The 23,014-nt window shown below is 37.5% G+C and overlaps 1 protein-coding gene across 3 annotated transcripts in view; it reads right to left on the reverse strand.

Annotated features, from left to right (window-relative positions):
• TULP3 (TUB like protein 3) overlaps positions 1–23,014 on the reverse strand; it is a 66,800-nt gene that overhangs the window by 30,440 nt on the left and 13,346 nt on the right. The gene's annotated exons all lie outside the window — the stretch shown is intronic.

Raw genomic sequence — 23,014 nt, forward strand, 5'->3', positions numbered from 1 at the left:
GTGTGGCACGTGGGTGGCTCAGTCAGTTAAGTGTCTGACTCCTGATTTCAGCTCAGTCATGATCTCAGGTTGGTGAGATCAAGCCCCACGTGGGCTCCACACTGGCCAAGAGGCCTACTCAAGATTCTCTCCCCACCTCTACCAACCCCATCCCCCTCCCAAATAATTAAATAAATCTTTAAAAACAACCAAAAATAAATAAATAAATAAAAGGATGTAGGACACAGACCCCCATGCATGCAGGGATTTTTTTAAAAAACCATATGTTGAGTACTTACTATAGGCCAGACACAGTGAAGTATCTTATATGCATTATTTTATTAATTCCTCAAAACAACCCTCTGAATTGGGTACTATTATTTTTCATACTTTGAAGCTGGAGAAACAGACTTGGAGGGCCATGCATAAGGTTAAACAGCAGAAAGAGACTGTAATCCAGGTCTCTTTCCAGAGTTTAAAGTCCACATAAAATTGAAATACATTTTTCTTCTTTTTTGCAGCTAGTTCTAGGAAAGAATGAGAACTACAATGGGGCTCGGAGCAGGCTGCTCCCAAATATGTCAAAGTGGCACACTGATAATTCTGAAAGAAAGTTTACTTGAGAAACAACCAGTCCAAGCACATTCTGACCCTCCTCTCTTTCCCCTTGAAAGCAGGAAATAAATTTCCCATGTGACAGGTATCCTCCCTATACCAGGAGGTAAAGAAACATCCTTATCACCAGAGAGAGAGAATTCGAAGCCTAGAAGTCAGTGTACACTCACTCATTAGTACCCAAGACTAAGTTTCTTTGTCTTGTCAGTTCTTCACAAATTTATTGTTTCTGTTTCTAAAGGGTACATAAACCACCCACTTTGGTTATTTCTTAGGCCCATCTACAAGACCTCCATACCTACAAAATTAAATTTTTTTTTCTCCTGTTAATCTGTCTTATGTCAATTTAATTATGAGATCAGCCGGCAGAACCAAGATGGACAGGGTAAAAATCTCTTCTACCCCAACAACTATGTATAGTATCTTACTACAGCTCACTGATTCCCTTAAGATCTAGGAAAGTCATTTAATTTACTTTTCAAGTTTGCCATTAATAAAACATGATGCCAGTCATGCAAAGACACTCTAAGTATGGATGAACAGACAAGATTTAACACCACCAGGAAACAGATTTGTTTGATGGAAGAGAACAACGACGACAAAAATAGAATCAAATTACTGTCTCCAAATCCTTCTGAACTTTTCAAAAACTCTCTCAGAAGCTAGTTCTATTTTTTGAAAATTTTCTAATTTAAGATTTTATTTTGTGACTCAGCATTCTTGGAAAGAGTAAAGTATGAAACAAGGCAGAAATGTTTCTCAATTATTATTATTTGTAATAACTATGATTTGTATTACAAATTTTTACTGGGAGCTTACTGTCAGAAAAACTATAAATACAAGGTCCTTTTTAAGAAGACAGATTCCATGGCTACAAAAGGAAGCATGGCTTTTGCTGCATTTGAGGTAAAAAATACCAAAGCATCTATCCGTGACTTAATGGTTTACCACTCCCTTCACATATTTTAGAAGGTGCATTTTCAATAATGCGTAGCAACTTAGATACATACTGTCTCCAAGGCTCCTCCTGCCTACTAACCTGTAAGCAGATTTAATAACCCCTTAGACAAAAATATAGATGACATTCTGGTTCTCTGACAGTTCCCCTCTATTAATTTCTTTATAAACTACATGCTTAAAAAAAAAAGCTGGGTATTCAAAATAAATCATCTCCTTTTCCCAGTTCAAAGGACGGACAAACAGGGGTGCCTGGGTGGCTCAATCAGTTAAGCATTAGACTCTTGAGCTCAGCTTGGTCTTTTTTTTAAAGATTTTATTTATTCATTTGAGAGAGAGAGCATGAATGGGGCAAAGAGGGAGAGGGACAGGCAGACTCCTCGCTGAGCCAGGAGCCCAATGCGGGGCTCAATCCCAGGACCTGGAGATCATGACCTGAGCCGAAGGCAGACACTTAACCATCTGAGCCACCCAGGCACCCCTCAGCTCAGGTCTTGATCTCAGGGGCATGAGTTTGAGCCCTATACTGGGCTCTGCTCTGGGCGTGTAACCTACTTAAAAAAAAAAAAAAGGGAAAAATAAACAAATAAAAATGACAGATAGGATATAACCATGCCTTGACTCTGTGGGCTCCTAACCTTTCTCCTAGATATGTTCCTGTTTTCCTTGGTGTTTTTAATCCTCATTCACATATTTTAAAATCCTAGCTTTATGAATACAGTGCTAGAATATTATTAGTATTCAGTGGACATCAGTATAAATTTGAAAAAATTCTACATAAAACAACTAAGATGGGGCGCCTGGGTGACTCAGTTGCTTGAACATCTGACTCTTGGTTTGGGGTCAGGTCAAGATCTCATGGGTCGTGAGAACCTGTTAGCCTGCATCGGGGCTCTGCACTCAGTGGGGAATCTTACTGCAGATTCTCTCTCCCTCTCCTTTTGCCCCTCCCCCCGTACTCTCTTCCTAAAATAAATATAAAATAAAATAACCTTTTTCTTTTTAAAGAAAATGACCAAGACAAAAAATTATGAATATACCTATGTATAGGAAAAAATATGAACATACAGGTATGGGTAAGATAGAATAAAAATGCACTGTTATATATTAGTATTTTCAACAGTTACTGCTATGAATCTTGTTTTTCCTTTACCTCACTCTGCTTTCAATACTACATCACAATTGCAAAATCCCCTGGCATGGAAAAGAAATCATCCTATCCCACCACCTTAGCCCATAAACCATACACACACACATACACACACACACACACAATGTTAAAAACCTCAATCACGGTAAATTCTGACACACGACTGAAATCCTCAAACATTTCTCTTGAGGCCTCTAATAGTGAGGAAACCAGGTGTATCTTCAATGCCTATCTTGACACCACTTAATTCCTTTCATCAAGCCTGGACAAGCTGAACAGACAATTTAAACAAACAGGTTTTGTTTTGACCTGAACAAGAGAGTCACTAAAAAGATGCTACATCATTGTAACATGTAGATACCTACTATACATCAAAGCTACATTTTCTTTGAGCTCTAGCTTTCAATTATAATTTAGCAGAAATAATATATTTTATATATTTATATTAATCTAAACTAGAATTTCTAGTCTAACCTGGAAAATGATCTTACTAAATTTGCATTTCCCCCTTTAGTACTCTCTCCTTTCTTTCAAACAAAGTTGTTGAATAGCCAGCCTAAGCAAGCCTGGTTAGTAAATCAACACAAAACAGAAAGAATCCCTTCAGAGTAAAAGAAATGGAATTACTATGTTTCCTCCCAATTTTCTCATGGAAAATTTCCCATTTACTTGACATAAACAGGGAAAATCCTAAACATACATGCTAGAAAAACAGATCCTACATTTGAGTGTGGCACATAATTATGCCCAAAGAATATCATTCTCTTGAACTACTAGTCTCCATTATGTATAGGAGCATAATATATATAATATCATGTAGCATAATATATATATTTAACATTTATAATGCAAGGCTCACCACAGTAAGGATAGTCACCATATCCGTCACCATAAAACATTATTACAATATTACTGGCTATATTTCCTATGCTATACTTTTTATCCTCGTGCCTTATATTATAACAGGATGTTTATATCTGTGAATGTTCTTCACCTATTCACCCTATTATTTCTTTAATTGAAAGGATTTTTTAGATAATACATGTGTTAAGAAGATAGTCGGTGCCAAACCTTTTTTTATGATTTTTTCTCTTGCTATTGTTTTTCTTCATTGATTATAAAAACAATGCATACTCATTTTGTATATTTTGAAAAAATTTATAAAGAAAATGAAAGTCTCTTCATAATCCTACCATCTTGAGATACAATCCCTGCTAACAAGGAAACAAACATCTTTAATGAATATTTTTATAAAGTTTTATATATTTGAAATAATATTTATGCTTTTTGTACCATTTTAACTTAAGATTATATCATAAGCATCTTTTATGTTTTAGGTTTTTGAAATATAATATTAAGCCGCTATATAATAGTCTATCACATGGACATTTCATAAATTTTTTTCTTCATTTTTTTATCGTGGTAAAAACAGGTACCATAAGATGTTACATTTTAACCATTTTTAAGTTCAGTGGTATTAATTACATTTACACTGTTGTTTGCATACAAATTTTTTTTTTATAATTTTATTTTTTATAAACATATATATATATATATTTTTCCCCCAGGGGTACAGGTCTGTGAATCTCCACGTTTACAAACTTCACAGCACTCACCATAGCACATACCCTACCCAATGTCCATAACCCCCCCCAACCCCCCTCTGCCCAGCAACCCTCAGTTTGTTTTGTGAGATTAAGAGTCACTTATGGTTTGTCTCCCTCCCAATCCCAACTTGTTTCATTTACTCTTCTCCTACCACATTAACCCCCCATGTTGCATCTCCTCTCCCTCATATCAGGGAGATCATATGATAGTTGTCTTTCTCCGATTGACTTATTTCGCTAAGCATGATACCCTCTAGTTCCATCCATGTTGTCGCAAATGGCAAGATTTCATTTCTTTTGATGGCTGCATAGTATTCCATTGTATATATATACCACATCTTCTTTATCCATTCGTCTGTTGATAGACATCTAGGTTCTTTCCATAGTTTGGCTATTGTAGACATTGCTGCTATAAACATTCGGGTGCACGTGCCCCTTCGGATCACTACGTTTGTATCTTTAGGGTAAATACTCAGCAGTGCAATTGCTGGGTCATAGGGTAGTTCTATTTTCAACATTTTGAGGAACCTCCATGCTTGCATACAAATTTTTATAGCAGAATTACTCACAAGAGCCCAAAAGTAGAAACATCTCAAGTGGACGTCCATCAACTAATGAACAGGTAAACAAAAAAATCTATACAATGGGGTATTATTCAGCCATAAGAAGGAGTAGCTACTGAAACATGGGAGAACCTGGAAAACATTATGCTACATGACAGAAGCCAATCAACAAAAGACCACACATATTGTATGATTCCATTTTTTTCAAGATTTTATTTATTTGACAGAGAGACAGAGAGAGAATGAGTGAGGAGAGGGCCGGGCAGAGGGAGGGAAACAGGTCCTGGGATCATGACCTGAGCTGAAGGCAGACGCTTAGCCAGCTGAGCCATCCAGGTGCCCCTATATGATTTGGTTTTTTGAAATGTCCAGAGCAGGCAAATTTATAAAGGCAGAATGTAGATTAGTGATTGCTTACAGTCTTTGGGGGATGATAGCTAAAGGGCATGGAATGTCTTTTTAGGATGAAAATGTCCTAAAGTTAACTGTGGTAATGGCAGCACACTTTAGTGAATATATTAATAACCAGTGAGGTGTATCTATTTTTTTTTAAGATTTCATTTATTTATTTGATAGAGATCACAAGTAGGCAGAGAGGCAGGCAGAGAGAGAGAGGAGGAAGCAGGCTCCCTGCTGAGGAGAGCGCCTGATGCGGGGCTCGATCCCAGGACTCGGAGATCATGACCTGAGTCAAAAGCAGAGGCTTAACCCACTGAGCCACCCAGGCGCCCAAGTGTGTCTATTTTAAAGGGGTGTATCGTATGGTATATGAATTACATTTAATAAAGCTGTTATTATAAAAAAAACTCCATGAGTCTATACTAATTCTAAGTAAATAAATGGTATAACAAAGATCTTTGTTACAGAATAATGCCAACTAATAAATATAGAATGAATAATAGAAGTAGACTATCATGACTTTATAACCACCATATTAATAATTGACTCTTGCAAGAAACATTGATGGATTCTATTACCACTGAGTGAAGCAGGGTAGTCAACACAATCTCAAGTATCTTCCCCACAGATTACATTAATTACAAAGAGGAAAAGGTAACATTACAATGAGGAAATCTGGCAGGTATCACCTTAACCAAATGAAGGGATACAGCAACTATGAGGGGACACACTGACACATGGTATTGCCTGATGTGATGTACTGAAAAGAATACATACGATATGATATATGCAACATTCCTGCCAACAATGTTTGTTCTAAATCTATTCAAGAGGAAACAAACTAAGTGGAGGGAAATTCTGCAAGACAACTCTCACGATTCTTCAAAAGCATCCTTACCTAGAGAGACAATAAAAACAGCTCTAGGTTAGAGTGGAGGAGATTTAAGAGATTTCTGGCAAGAAAATATAATACAGAATCTTTGAATTATGGATTAAAACATACAGTGAAGACTACTGTGGGTGCACTAGGGATATCTGACTATGAATGGCACATCAGATCAGGATTATCAGTATTTTCACGTGAAATGTCCCACATGTGATAATAGTATTGTGGTCTTGTAGGAGAGCGAATAAGGTAGAAATAATGAGGGAACAGGAACTGGGTAGTATGGATAGGGGAGCCACACGTCTCTGAGTATCCATGAGTCTATAATGATACAGATAAATGAATGAATGAATGAATGAATAAATAAACCAAGAAGAAGGTACAGCTCTTCCTTACAGAAAAAAAAAAATCCAATTAAAAAAGATAAAAGGAATGATGGAAATAGAAAGTCACCAAAGTCAAACACCACAGTAATAATTACTACAGGCAAGAATCATCAATGGCTGCTAAAATTAGTGGGTGAAAATATGATGAGAAACAGGATATCTGCATAGTCTCAAAGTATCTGCCCATAAGATAATTACTGATTCCAATGGGAAACATTAGAAACTTCACAGTGGAGAAACCTGGAAGACAGGACCTTAACTAAGGGATTAAGATTAACATCAACAGTAAGAAGACAGAACAACATCAATGTTCCTCCTGATATGATGTGGCAAGCAAGGCACAGAATCATGTTGGTAGTTCTTGCCAAAAATGTACAACCTCAATTTAATCATGAGCAGAGAGCAGAGGAACCCAATCTGAGAAACCTGCCAACAAAATAAATGCCCAGTACTCTTCAAAAGGGTGAAGATCAAAAGGGACGAAGGGGAGTGGGAGTTACAGATTCCAGTTAGGGGATGAGTAAGTCAAAGTGATGAAAGGTCCAGCATAGGGAATGGAGTCAATGGTACTGAAATAGCCTTGTATGGCGACAGACGGGAGCTACGCTGGTGGTGAGCAGAGCAGAGAGTTGTTGAATCACTATATTGTACTCCTGAAACTAACAGAAGACTGTGTGTCAACTATATTTTGATTTTTTAAAAAGCCTCAGGATCAGGAAAGACAAAGACTGAGACACAACGCAGGTTGGAGAAGGTTGGAGAATACTAAAGAAATGTGACAACTAAGTAGATTACAGGATTCTGGATTTGGATCCCAAACTATAAAGAGATATTAGTGAGAAAACTGGCAAAACCCCAAAAAGACCTGTGGATTAGTTAATGGTACTGAATCAGTATTAACGTCCTGGTTTTGGTAACTTACTATGATTGTGTAAGATATTAACATCAGGGGAAACTTGGTCAAGGAATTCTCTTACATTTTTACAACTTCTTTGTACATCTAATTTAAAAGATTGTTTGAAGTGAGATACTAAAAAATAACGTTAGTAAGCAGTGACTCTAGGTGAAGGGCATAGGTTATCAATTTACTTCTCTTTCTAGATTTCAGCATATTAAACTTTTTTCAAAATAAGAAAGTAGAGGGAAAAAAACAAGGAATCAGACATTTTGTGTAATGTGCATTTCAGAGCACACTTAAAAATCCACATGCCCTTTAATCTACTGCCTAATTTGCACAGTTTGTTTGGAATTTCTAAGGAGATGATACGGAACAATAATGAAATTTGCCCAAGACAAATGCCTAAGACACTTAGAGCTTACTTTAAAACATTATTCACTGAATTGCTAGTCTAGAGCTGTACACAACAAACCATGTTGCCAAATAGTTTGAAGCATTTTGTTTTGAAGATTTTATTTATTTATCTGACAGAGAGAGAGAGAAAGAGCACACACAGGCAGGGGGAACAGCAGGCAGAGGGAGAAGCAGGCTCCCTGCTGAGCAAGAAGCCCAATGCAGGGCTCCATCCCAGGACTCTGGGATCACGACCTGAGTGGAAGGCAGATGCTTAACCGACTGAGCCCCGCAGGGTGCCCCAAGTTTGAAGCATTTAATAATGTATCGATGACCTACTAGAGTCTATGATTACTTTACATTTTTAACATTCTTGTCAATTTCTCTCAGCATGCCAAAAAAAAAAAAAAAGGAATAAAATTTTCTAACACAAAAATCCATTGCTGCTATCCAGTCAGGGGAGGCTTCTTGCTGCCTCCTACATGGGGCCAGATAATAAGGATGTTGTAATCAGCACTTAGCTGCAATTTGGCCAGTGATACAGGAAGCGAAACAGCCTCCTCCTGTGGTACTGGAGGGAGTAAACACCATCCCTGCCAGGAATGTAGCCTGCTAAGACTTGCATAACTGAAGGCTGTGAGCAGCTCATGGCTTTTCTCATAGTAACTTGAGTGAGCACTTCCTTTACTGATTATATTATGGCTTCATAACTTCACAAATGATACTTTTTAGTCTCAGGAATTAGTTAAGAAGAGAGAAGGAAAGGCTTACTCTATTTTATTTAAATAAATGCAATAAATGCCAATGTGAATTGATAAAGGGGACAACTTGGAAGGCAATTCATTTATTTTAGTTCGAGAAATTCCTAACTGTAAATCTTTAGTCATTAGCTGCCTGTATGAAGTTACAATAAACACAATTTATGAAACTCTGGTCCAACTCAATCAGAAATACATGTATTATGTGTGATAATGAATTATTAAAAGGTGATATTACAGTAAAGATGGAGGAGAAAAGGTTGAGTAACTGAAGACAAGTAATTACGTAAAGCAATGTCATTTTTTAATTCTTAAATCTAGTCATTATTCATACTTAATCAAAGATTTGATTTAAGTATTTGATAAATACCCAGGAATAGAATTACTGGATCATATAGAAGCTCTATTTTAATTTTTTTTAAAGATTTTTATTTATTTGTTCGAGAGCAGGAGAGAGAGAATAAGTTGGGGGAGGGGTAGAGGGAGAGGGAAAAGCCGACTCCCCTCTGAGCAGCAAGCCTGACATGGGGCTCGGTCCCAGGGACCCTGGGATCATGACCTGAGCCAAAGGCAGACGCTTAACGACTGAGCCACCCAGGCTCTATTTTTCTCACTCCCACTTCTGGGAGAAAAACTGTAGGTTTGATTATGTCTTTTACTTAAATATACATACTAAAAATCAATAAAATCAAAAAACTGGACTTCATAAAAATAAACGCTTTAGTGAGACTACATCAAAGTAAAAAGTTTCCACACAGCAAAGGAAACAATAAACAGAATAAAACAGAATAAAAAGAACATTCCTCCCTATTGAATGGGAGGAAAAATTTGCAAATCATGTAGCTGATAAGGGGTTGAAATCCAAAATATAAAAAGAACTCGTATGCAAAACACTCCCCCAAGAATCTGATTTGAAAACAGGCAGAAGATCTGAATAGACATTCTTCCAAAGACAGACAGATGGCCAACAGGTACATGAAAAAGTGCTCAATATCACTGATCATGAGAAAAATGCAAACCAACACCACAGTGAGATATCGCCTCACACCTGTCAGAACAGCTAGTATCAAAAAGACAAGAGGGGCATCTGGGTGGCTCAGCTGGTTAAGTGTCTGCCTTCAGCTCAGGTCCTGACCCCAGGGTCCTGGGATAGAGACTTATGTCAAGCTCCCTGCTCATTGGGGAGGAGCCTGCTTCTCCTCCCCAACTCGTGCATGCGCATGCTCTCTCTCTCTCTCTCTCAAATCAATAAAATCTTAAGAAAAAAAAAAGATGAAATAAGTGTTGTTGAGGATGTGGACAAAAGGGAACCCTTGTGCATTGCTGGTGAGAATGTAAACTGGTGCAGCCATTGTGGAAAATGGTATGGAGGTTCCTCAAAAAATGAAAAATAGAGCCTGGGTGGCTCAGTCATTAAGCGTCTGCCTTTGGCTCAGGTCATGATCCCAGGGTCCCTGGGACCGAGCCCCATGTCAGGCTTGCTGCTCAGAGGGGAGTTGGCTTTTCCCTCTCCCTCTACCCCTCCCCCAACTTATTCTCTCTCTCTTGCTCTCAAACAAATAAATAAAAATCTTTAAAAAAAATTAAAATAGAGCTTCTATATGATCCAGTAATTCTATTCCTGGGTATTTCTCTGAAGAAAACATGCACCCCATGGTCACTGCAGCATTATTTACAACAGCCAAACATGGAAGTAACCTAAGTTTCCACCAATGGATGAACAGATAAAGATGTAATGTAGAATATTATTCAGCCATAAAAAGAATGAAATCTTGCCATTTGTGACAACATCGATGAACCTTGAGGGCATTATACTAAGTATCAGAGAAAAGACAAATACTGTATTATCTCACTTATCTGTGGAATCTAAAACAAACAACAAAATAAAAAACCAAGCTCATAGATACAGAGAACAGACTGGTGGTTGCCAGAGGCAGGTGGGGGCTAGCCAAAATGGGTCAACGGGGTCAAAAGGTTATAAAATAAATAAGTCATGGAGATGTAATGTGTGGTTAATAATAACACTGCATATTGGAAAGTTGCTAAGAGAGATCTTTGAAGTATTCATCACAAGAAAAAACAAATTTTATAACTATATGGTTATGAACATTAATTAGACTTACTGTGGTGACCATTTCACAATACACACAAATATTGAATCATTATGCTGTATACCTGAAACCAATATAATGTTATATATCAATCATACCTCAGTAAAACATATTTTCTTTTCATCTGTGGCTTTTGTTCTGCAAAAGATACTTTTACAAAACTTAAAGGGCCAGCCTCAAACAAGGAGAAAACATTTGCAAAATATGTATCTAACACAGGATTTATATTTAAAGTCAAAAGTAGTCTTACCAGTTTACTAAGAAGATGACCCAATTAAAAATGGGACAAAAGGTTTCAACATCGATTTCACCAAAGAAGAGATACGAATGCTCAATAAGTACAAGGAAAGCCGCTCAGTATGATGAGTCATTGTGAAAATGCATATTAAAACCACAATGAAATGTCAATACATAACCACCAGAAAGGCTAGAAATTAAAGACTGACCACCAGTGTTGGTGAGGATGTAGAGCAACTTGAACTCACGTGGCTGACCAACCAGCAGGTCCGTGCAAAATGTGCAACCTCTTTCAGCTACTTTTGAAAAACTGTCAAACATATACCACTATTTGATCCAAGCACTCCACTCCGAAATTCACCTGAGACATGAAGGTGTATGTCCACACACACACACAAAAAGAAAAAAAGGAAAGAAAAGAAAAAATGTATCTATGGATGTTCAAAGCAGCTTTATTTTTAATTTTTTTAGCAGTTTTATTTGTATTAACCAAAATGTGAAAGTGACCCAAATGTCCATCATTGGATGAACAGATAAATTTTATGAGAGATACTATCTGGCCCTAAACAGGAGAAAACTATTGATACACATGACAAAAACGGATGAATACCATCACCATTCTGCTGAGGACAAGAAAGAGAACACACTGTAGGATGACACTCACGTAAAGTTCTAGAAGACACAAACTGATCAAGAGTGACAAAAAGCAGGGGGTATCTGAGAATGAGAAGGAAGGACGGATTATAAAGGGACAAAAGGAAACTTTGGGGGTTCATTATCTTGACTGTAGTGATGGTTTCACAGGGGTATACATATGTCAAAACTCATCAACATGTACCATTTAAGATTTTATTTATTTATTTGACAGACAGAGATCACAAGTAGGCAGAGAGGCAAGCCGGGGCAGGAGTGGAGGGGGAGCAGCTCCCTGCTGAGCAGAGAGCCTGATGTGGGGCTGGATCCCAGGACCCTGGGATCATGACCTGAGCCAAAGGCTTTAACCCACTGAGCGACCCAGGCGCCCCATACATGTACAGTTTAAATGTGAGGTTTGATGTATGTCAATTACACCTCAAAAAAGCTGTTTTTTAAATCCACCTACAAAGGGAGTTAAACAATAATTCAGTCCAGTTCCGACTACAGCATGAGTGTCAACATAATGTTACACCAACACAAACTATATATATTAAGCTTTTACAAACTATAATGATGAAAAGTCTCCAACATATTCAATGTTAAATCTAACTGCAATGTGTTCCCACACACATTCTTCAGGCCTTTTATAAATATTTGGAAATAAAGATCTAAGATCAGGCTTGCCTCAAAAATATGCACAATAAGCAAGCATGCAAGTCGGATGGGCCCCTGCGGGCCCAGCTGGAAGAGCATGTGACTCTTGATCTTCGGGTCATGAGTTCAAGCCCCATATTGGGTTGTAGAGATTACTTAAATAAATAAACTTTTAAAATTTTTTTAAAAAGCATGTAAGTTGGAGAATAAAACATATCATATGAATTAGGTTTCAGCTACTCTGTTACTCCTCTCTCAAGAGGGCCCAAGGGCCACACAGAGGCCTTTTCTCCTCTCCAACCGTACTCATAAAAATACACATGCTCCCTCTCTCTTCCTATCACAGAAGAAGACGTTCCTCCCCATAAAGTAAACTCTGATACTGGCGAACTGATTCTGGCCCATTTCCCTAGAATTACAACGAATACTGCTCCTCCCTCTCCAGCTTCTCCATCTCTAGTAGCTTCTTTCCTCAGCTCACAATTATTCTTTAAAAAGCTGCCTTCCCAGACCTTATCTATCTATAAAGCTATGAATCTATCTCCACTTCCCATCATCATCAAATAACTTCAGGATAATCAACACTCCCTGTCACTATTCCAACTATAATTCACTTCTCAACTCATTGCAGTCTGGCTCTATTCCCTCATTCTCCTGAAACTCTTCCTCCCATTGCCAAAAATAATAGCTTGTTTTCACCTTTCATTCCTGCTTGACTTGCCTGAAGTATTTAACAAAAATAACCACCAGTTCCTTACTGAAATTTTCTCCTCTCTTGTTTTCTTGAAATTCCCGTGGTTCTACTCTTTCCTAACTGTTCCTTTCACTAAATTCAGTCAGCAACCCTTAAGCGTGCCCTACATACCAGGCACTGAGGTAGGCACTAAGGATACAGGAATGAACAAGGAATTAGTCCCAGCCATCACGATACTTACACCCCTTTACTTTCCGTCCTCTTCCGTTGACCATTATTGCAGTTGGGATTACATGCTGATCTACAGGCCTAGCCTATGTCACCTATCTATCACCATGACTGAGAACCCCAAATCTTTATCTTTGGCAGGCACACTAAATTTAGCCCTAATATCTAGTTGACCCCAAACAAAGCATGCATGGGGCCAACTCCAACCGATCCTGGTAAGACTAAGAACCAAACTGAGATCTCAGGGCTGCCTTCTAGCCCAGTCTGCAGTTAAAGAGATCATCAAATAAGTGATCTACCTTTAAACAAACCAACTGCAAAACATGAACAGCCTTCATGGAAAAATAACAGAATCCAGAGTCTTTACAATGTGCTGTGCATAATGTTCAGAACACAATAAAAAATTATTCTGGGGTGCCTGGGTGGCTCAGTTGGTTAGGCATCTACCTTTGGCTCAGGTCATGATCCTGGGGTCATGGGATCAAGCCCCACATTGAGCTCCCTGCTCAGTCGGAAGCCTGCTTCTCCCTTTCCCACTGCTTGTACTCTCTCTCTCTCTGTCAAATACACAAATAAAATCTTTAAAAAATACATTTAAAAAATGATTCTAAAGAAATTTGTTTTTTCCAAAGAAAAAAGAAAAACATGATATATCAGTAGAAATTATCCAAACTGAAGAATAGGGAGGAAAACTATTTTTTAAAACATGAAGAGAGAGGAACCGCTTTCTGGATAAAAAAAGTTTTAAGTATATACCTGCCTTAGTAAGAGGGCCTAGTCCATGCTTCCCTTCTTGATTTAGGAATCTTGTGGTGAACATTACTTATTACACTGAGCTCTCACTTTGGCTGTGTTCCAAAGCCTATAAAAGTGCTATGGAATAATGCTCTTTAAATAAAACATATATATTGATTAAATAAATAAATAAATATCTTGGTACACAGTAAATCTGTGATAAATGAAACATCTCTTTAAAAATGTCATTGTGAAAAGAATCCTCTCTATGGGAAAAATGACCTAACATTGAATAAACAGCCCCTGGAAATCTAAAAAAACAAAACCTAAAACAAAACCACACACCCCTAAGTTCAATTCTCACTTTTTCTATGAAAAAGTCCTCAATTTCTCCATAATAATTTCCTCTGTTCTACTTCAACAGTGCTCTGAACATTTTTAAATATACTTACCCTGAATATCCTGATAGTATGTTTATGTCAGTTTCCTATCCCCCATTAGAGCAGTGACGTTCAAAAACTGGCAGAGTAAGAACTTAATGATTCAATGTGATTTAGCACACACACACACACATAATACAAATACACACATACGTATTTATAGGTGATCTCTTAAAGCATTTAAAAAAAAACTTTACAGGGGTCCCTGGGTGGCTCAGTGGGTTAAGCCTCTGCCTTCAGCTCAGGTCATGATCTCTGGGTGCTGGGATCAAGCCCCGCATCAGACTCTCTGCTCAGCGGGGAGCCTGCTTCCCCTCCACCTCTCTCTGCCTGCCTCTCTGCCTACTTGTGATCTCTCTCTCTCTCTGTCAAATAAATAAAATCTTTAAAAAAACTAACTTTACAGAAAAAAATCCCAATGTACTACAAACTCTCACATCACAATCAATTTCTAATTCTTGTCAGTACCTTCATCTACTTTTTTCTTTTCCTCAAACTGAGTTTGTCAGTAATAATTTTTAACATCATCATACAGTAAAATTGACTTTTTTAAGTGCACTATAAATTCAACACATGCACAGATTTGCCGGTGATCACTCTGAAAACTCATTTTGGTCTTTTTTTCCAATTATTTTATCTATGTATATGTCTACTTTTATTGACAAAATTCATATACACATCGTATCTTTATGGTTAAAGTGCCCTACCCCACTGGTAAGATGGACTTGTTCCCTCTGTTGAATGCAGAATTTCTTTGTGTCACTATAGAACAGCAATGAATTCTTCAAAGTGGAATTTTCAAATCAAAAGTTATAAGCTATACTATTTTGAGTCCTTACCTATAATTCTTCTAAGTTGTTTTTCCCTAAAATAGAACTTTATAAATTTACATTGCTACCAGCAAGTTAAAAACCTATTTCTCTATGCTCTGGCCAATTTGGGATGTTATCTCTGTTAGGTTAATGATATATTAAAGTAATTTAAGGGGCGCCTGGGTGGCACAGTCGGTTAAGTGCCGACTCTTGGCTTCCGCTCAGGTTCTGATCTCACCATCCTGATCTCAAGTGAGATCAAGCCCGCGTTGTACTCCACGCTGGGTATGGAGTCTGCTAGAATTCTCTCTCCTTCTCCCTCTGCCCCTCTTGCTTGTACTCACTCCCTTTCCCTCTCTTTCCAAAATAAAATAAGTAAATCTTTTTTAAAAAGTAACTTAAAGTTGTTTACTTGCATGTTTTTAATTACTAATGGAATCTTTTACCACATAATGAACGACTATTCCATCTGATATACATAATTGATCCACAACTGGGAAACATCTGTAATTCAAATAAAAATCATACAAGCTAAGTCGTACAAGAAAGATACAAAAGAAGTTCAACTTGACTACCCTCTACTGTCTACATAATCAAAGTTCACAGAATCTAAAGCACAAGGATCCTCACTCAGATTTTTTTTTTAAGATTTTATTTATTTATTTGACAGAGAAAGATCACAAGTAGACAGAGAGGCAGGCAGAGAAAGAGAGGGAAGCAGGCTCCCTGCTGAGCAGAGAGCCCGATGCGGTACTCGATCCCAGGACCCTGAGATCATGACCTGAGCCGAAGACAGAGGCTTAACCCACTGAGCCACCCAGGCGCCCCTCACTCAGATTTTTAAAGTGTATTTTTTTTCTATTAGGAAAGTAACTTACTCCCATCATAGGATAATTTTAAAATAAATTAAACTACATAATAATAATGCATTATTTTTTCCAAGTCATATATCGTAAACTTTTCCTTTTCTTTTAAAGATTTTATTTATTTATTTGACAGAAAGAGATCACAAGCAGGCAGAGAGGCAGGCAGAGAGAGAGGAGGAAGCAGGCTCCCCGCTGAGCAAAGAGCCCGATGTGGGGCTCGATCCCAGGACCCTGAGATCATGACCTGAGCCTAAGGCAGAGGCTTTAACCCACTGAGCCACCCCGGCCCCCCTTCCTTTGTTTTTATAGGCACAATTTTTAGTGGCTGCATAATATTTTATCTATACCGATTTATTCCCCTATTGTTGGATATTTATGCTGTTGCTAATTCATTTATTTTTTTATTTCATAGTAGTTTATTTAGGGGTTCCATTTTCACTCCTCAGTAGATTTGATGGATTTCTCAGATGCTTCTTCACTCATTAATTCATCCAGTTCTGAAGGATTACTGAGTTTATCTTGATCAGCCAACCATGTTCATAACACGATTTGCTGGCAAGTCCTGGATTTTCTGGAAGGCTTTATCAATTTCAGTTATTTCTCCTGATAGAGAACAGAGCTCACTAGCAGCTTTCATACTTTTCAAAGCACCAAACTCACATTATTTTCTCAATTCTGTCCCAACTTTAGACAGACTACAGTAAACTACATCACAACATCTCCCAAAGGTTCCTGTGTAAAATTTCTGATGTCCACTGTTCCAAAACCATTTTCTCTTGTTATCCATTCATGTCTGTGTATGAATTTATGCACGTGGAGCAGAGGAGGCTGCAGGCAGCTCGCTGATGGTCAGACCGGGCCTGCCGTCCACCCCTGCCCTCCACCCCGCCCCCAAGGCCAGAGCCGGCAGGGTGCACCAGGGCACCCTGGCTTTACACCACAGCTCTCACGCTCTGCACCCCTCATAGTTTTTGCTAATTTAATAACAATAAGATTTATATCCAGAAGAAATTAGCACATATACCCACAAAAAGTTGTACAGAATGTTCTTAAAGCCAAAAACTCGAATCACATGTCTATGAACAGAAGAACAAAAAAACAAACTGTGGTATATTCATTCAGTGGAATATTATTCAGCAATAAAAAGAACTGGTAACAAACACAACGATATGGTTAAATCTCAAAAACATGCTGACTGAAAACAGCCTTACATGGGGGTGGCTCGGTCGGTTAAGCGTCCGGCTTTGGCTCAGGTCATGATCCCAGGGTCCTGAGATTGAATAGGGAGCCTGCTTCTCCCTCTCCTCCCTACTTGTGCTGGCTCTTGCTATCTCTGTCTCTCTCTGTCTCTCTCTCTCAAATAAATAAATAAATAAAATCTTAAAAAAAAAAAAAAAAGAAAAAAGCTTTGCATGAAACAGCATATACTGTATGGTTTCACTTGTATTAGTTCAAGAACCACCAAAAGCATTTATGATGATAGAAATCAAAATAATGGTTACCATTGTGGGGCGGAGGGTAGAGGAAAGATAAAATTGGAAAGAGGCACAAGGAAACTTTCTGGGTGATAGAAATGTTCTATAGCTGTATCATAGGGATATATACATATATAAAATAGTCATCAAACTTTACACTTACTGTACAGAGGTAATACCTCAATAATAATTAAATAAACTTAAATAAAGCTTGTATCTGCATTTCAAGGTTTCTTCTTGAGACAGATTCCCAGAAATAGGATTACTAAGGGCAGATCTAAATCCTTTTTGGAAGAAGACTGGTCAGAGGGTATGACTAGTTTTATTGCCAAATTAACTTCCCAAACAAACTAGATCAATTCATACTTCCACCAGCAGTATGATCAGTGCTGATCATATATAAAGTGGAAATTCTCTCTCTTGGCAGTCCCCTTAGATAAACCTGCTCAAGGGTATAAAAAACAATTTATTGTCCAAAGTCTCTCTTCAATAATCTAAATCCTTTACTTGTTTGATATACTGGAGTCATATTCTGAATAAATTATCATAATTTAGTTATCCCTTGATCATATGTATTCTAACACCACAGATATTTTACCTTTGTCTTTTAAAATAGCTTTAAATTTAACTATCTTGTTCTTTTTTAATTTACTGCAAGTTTCCTTACAATTCTCCTTAAAAGTAAAAAAAAAAAAAACCGTAATATGAATATGAACCCAACCAATAATATTAATATGAACGCAAAGCCTAACAACAACAGAAATACAATAATAATAAACACATGTCATTGAGATAAAAGGAAAGAAAAAGGTTCTATTTGCTAGGGAGAATGCTTAGGCTTTTATACATATAAATCTTACTTACTGTTCATTTGAACCATGTAAGGTTGCTATTATTTTAGTTATTTTATAGAGGAAAAAGGGTGACTCCAGGAGTTTAAGTAATTTACTAAAGCAAACTTAAGGTCATATAAATTAGAAAAACAAAGCCACATTTTTATAAGTAAGCATTGAAGTCCCTGTTCTTTCCCTCTGTCACCCTGCTTCTCAAAAACAGGCACACATCAACAAAATAAAGAAACAAAAACAAAAATAGTTGATGTATAAAAAGCACTGGACAAAATTCAAGTTCCTTTCAAGATAAAAACCCTCAACAGAATAGAAATAGAAGGAAACTACCTCCACATAATAAAAGTCATATGTGAAAAGCCTACAGCAAACATAATACACGATGGTGATAGACTGAAAGCATTTCCTCTAAGATCAGGAACAAGGCAAAGATTTTTCTTTGGGAAAACATCCTAAGTGCCAAACAACCAATTCATACCAACATTTGGAATATTAGTACAGCTATAAATTGGGGAACTAACTGTATCCTTATAAAGACATCTCAAGTACCAAAGTTAGGGCTTAAAAAGATTGTCCTAGGCTATGATGGCAATATAGCCCACTCCAGACAGCATCAGCATTTTACAGTAAGGATAGGGTGCTAATGTAACAGTAACAGTAATTCTAAAAGAATTGAAAACAGAATAGTAAGTAGACAAGAGACAAGAGGGGCTCTTTTCTACTCAACTATTGATTTACTGAGTTCCACAATTTTTCAAATGTCCATTTTCTTACTACTAAGAGAAACATAAAAACACGGGTCTCTTATTTAACTCTTACTTAACGATTTTAAAGGTGGCAAATTGTTGTGGTAGCCTCAAAAGGTGATCAAGTTAACTACTTCCCACATGGACAAGTAAAGAGAATGCAGAAAAAAGAACAAATACTAGAATTTGGGGGTAGCCTTTCCTTTTTTCTTGTTCCTCTGTTACCTGTGCAATAATTAATATCGGGGGGGTGAGAATATTAGAAAAAGCAAGTGTACAATTTCCTATATTCTATGATACATATGTGAGAATCTTGCTGGGAAGCTTATGTAAGTGTCATCACTTGGTGATATTGAACCTCACTGACCAAAAAGGACAATGCATGTGCAGCTCTGCCAACTAGGAAATTACTGTAGAAAAGCAGAGACCACGGACAACTGAGTGGCTCCGTTGGTTAAGCATCTGCCGTGAGCTCAGGTCATAATCCCAGGGATGAAGCCCCACATTGGCCTCCCTGCTAAGCCAGGAGGCTGCTTCTCCCACTCCCTCTCCCCCTGCTTGTGCTCTCTTTCTCTCTCTCTCTCTCAAATAAATAAAATCTTTAAAAAAGAAAAGAAAAGCTGAGGCCAGGGGAGGTGAAAATCAATGTCAACTGAGAGAAAATATTTACAAAACACATATCTGATAAAGGAATCCTATCGAAAATATACAAAGAACTCTTCAAAATCAACCATAATAAAACAAGCCAATTAAAAAATGGGCAAATGATCTAAACAGACTCCTCACCAAAGAAGATATACAGATGGCAAATAAGCACATGAAAAGATGTTCCACATCACATGCCATTACAGAATGGCAAATTAAAAAAAGAAAAAAAACAATGAGTTACCACTGCATACCTATTAGATGGCTAAAATCCAAAACACTGACAACACCACATGCTGACAAAGATGTGGAGCAGTTAGAAATCTCATTTATTGCTGGAGGAAATGCAAAAAATGGCACATCAACTATGGAAGACAGTTTGGCAGTTCCTTACAAAAGTAAACCTACTCTCATCATACAACCCAGCAGTTGTGCTCCTTAGTATTTACCCAAAGAGCTGAAAACTTTTGTCCACACAGAAACTTGCACATGAATATTTTCATTGTGGTTACAGCAGCTTTATTCTTAATTGCCAAAAGCTGGAAGCAACCAAGATGTCTTTCAATAGGTGAATGGATACACAAATCATGGTACATCCATTCCATGAAACATTATTCGGTGATGAAGGAAATGAGCTACACACACACACACACACACACACACACACAAAAGACATGGAGGAACCTTAAAGGTATACCAATAAGTGAAAGAAACCAATCTAAAAAAGCTGTATATACTGTATGATTCCAGCCATATGACATTCTGGAAAAGGCAACACTATAGAGATAGTAAAAACAGACCTAGAGGGTCTGATGCTAAGTGAAGCAAGTCAGTTCAAGAAAAACAAATACCATATGATTTCACTCATATGTGGAAGTTAAGACTCAAAACAAATGAACTACAAAAAAGGAAACAAAAAAGCAGACTCTTAAATACAGTGAACCAACTGGTGGTTGCCAGCACGGAGGTGGATGGGGGGGTCACGTGAAATATATAAAGGGGATTAAGTACATGTATCTTGATGAGCACAGAGAAATGTACGAAATTGTTGAACCATTATATCGTACACCCGAAACTAACAAAACACTGTATGTTAATTATACTTGGATTAAAAAAAATAAACAATAACAAAAAATCTATGGAGAAACGAGTAAGTAGAGCACAGGAGATTTTTATGGCAATGACACATGTTGTGCATGATACTGTAATGGTAGATACATGCCACTCTGTATTTGTCAAAACCCACAGAATATATGCACAAAGAGTGATCCTAATGTAAACTACAGACTTTAGTTAATAATAACATATCAATACTGGCTCATCAATTACAACAAATGTACCACACTAATGCAAAATGTTAGTAATAGGGGACACAGTGGGGAGGGGTGGATAAGGGACTATATGGGAACTCTGTACTTATATTTATTTTTCTATAAACCTAAAACTGCTCTAAAAAATAAATTCATTAAAAAAAAAGACAGTATCAATACTGTGTTTTTAAGCTTCTGCCTTGCCCCAAATAATCCCCTACCTCTGAGAAGATGAAAAGTCTGGACCATATCTATACATCTTACTTATTTTGGATGGCCCTGTTTCCGTGGCCATAAACTAACAGACTGCTGTAAACACTGATATAAGAGGAAGTAATCAAACTCTCCTGGGATTTCTAATTGGCTCTGAGAGATCTGAGATCTGAGTTCAGGAAGTTGAAGTAAAGTAATTCAACTTTTTTTTTACAGTTGGGGAAACCGAGGCACAACTAAGTTATATGGTCCCACAATCAGTGAATGGTGGAGCTAGGATCCAAACCCAGGAAATCTAGTTGCAAAGTGTATACTCTCAATCACTATATGAGGGATATTGTGCTTTACATTTTATATGGGACCAAGAATACTAGGACACCTAAAGCTGATACTGACACAAATCGATAGGTTACAATGGCCAACTCTAATTCAAACTTTCTTTAGAAAGGACAAACAGTTGGGATCTAAGAAAAAAATATGAATGCATATAAACACTCCATAAACGGGTAACTTTATGTAGGAGAAAAGGCACTGCCTCTTAGCATACCCTCTTAGCATACCCTTCAACTATACCACCAACCAGTGCAAAGTAATGTTTCATATTCCATATTTTTAAAGACCCCTTCAAAATACAACTGCCTTTAAAAATGTTTCCTCTAGAATGCCTCTGAAAAGCCTTAATTTCCGATATGCCTTTCAAGGGAATGCACCTGAAATTTTAATACATTTACTCCCAATCACTGAGTCATAATATTTTGTCATATTGTGAAATTCTTCACTTCCTCATTTCCCACTGCCAAGAAATTTTGGCATGTGTACCTGTGAGATTTGTCACAAAGCGTCTGTCATAAAGAAATCAGAATAACCTCAGTTAACTACATATAAGCTATTTCATTATTTTATATGCACATGATAAACATTTATAAATGTGAATATAGGTGTGAATTGATAATGCTGAAAAGATGCAGATGAATCAGAGACCAGAAAAGTCAATGAAAAGGGAAAAGGGAAGCATTCCCTCCCCACATGTTTCTACCCCCAAGTCCCCACTTGACCCACATCCCTGGAGTTGTTCAGCAAAGATTTACTATAATAAATATCAGAACTTTACTAACACCAATGAAGAGATTCCTTTTTCCCCCCAAATATAGTGCCTGCTCTTTGTTTCTTGAGACTTCCTTCTGTTTCTTTCTGATCAGTTCTTTCAAAGAACATCATTCTGAATTTCACCCCTTCCTATGGATGTCAGATGACAAAATATCAAAAAGAAAGGGCATTGCAAGACCACAATGTATTTACGAGAATCCTAAAATTGAATTTAAAAACCAGTGAAATGCAGTAAGTGCAGCAGACTGTACGGTTCATGACTCCTGCGACTTCAGGCACTGACACAGACACATAACACAATCCCTCCCTACAGAGCAGAGGGAATACTCGCTCCTGTTTCCTGCTGCCTCAATTCTATTTTATTTTTAAACAACACACCCTTCCTTGTGAATTGTTTTGTTATGTAAAGATAAAAAGGCCACTGTGTCGACAGATAAAGTAAATAGAAAGGACAAGAACAGTTTTCTTGTAAAACATACAAATTGCCCTCTTAACCACGGTCAAACCAATGATTGCTCAATAGCCATGCCATTCCAAGTCCAGGAGATAAAATCTATCCTCTCCTCACTAGCATCTTTGCCTATCAATACCCTTAAACCGAGAGCTCTAACTTTAGGCCTTCCACAAACATACTCTGGGCAAACAATCCTACTTTTCTACATTTTC

This window comes from Lontra canadensis, unplaced genomic scaffold (assembly GCF_010015895.1).
Source record: "Lontra canadensis isolate GAN:19392208 unplaced genomic scaffold, GSC_riverotter_1.0 scaffold53, whole genome shotgun sequence".
Taxonomy (NCBI): Eukaryota; Metazoa; Chordata; class Mammalia; order Carnivora; family Mustelidae; genus Lontra; species Lontra canadensis.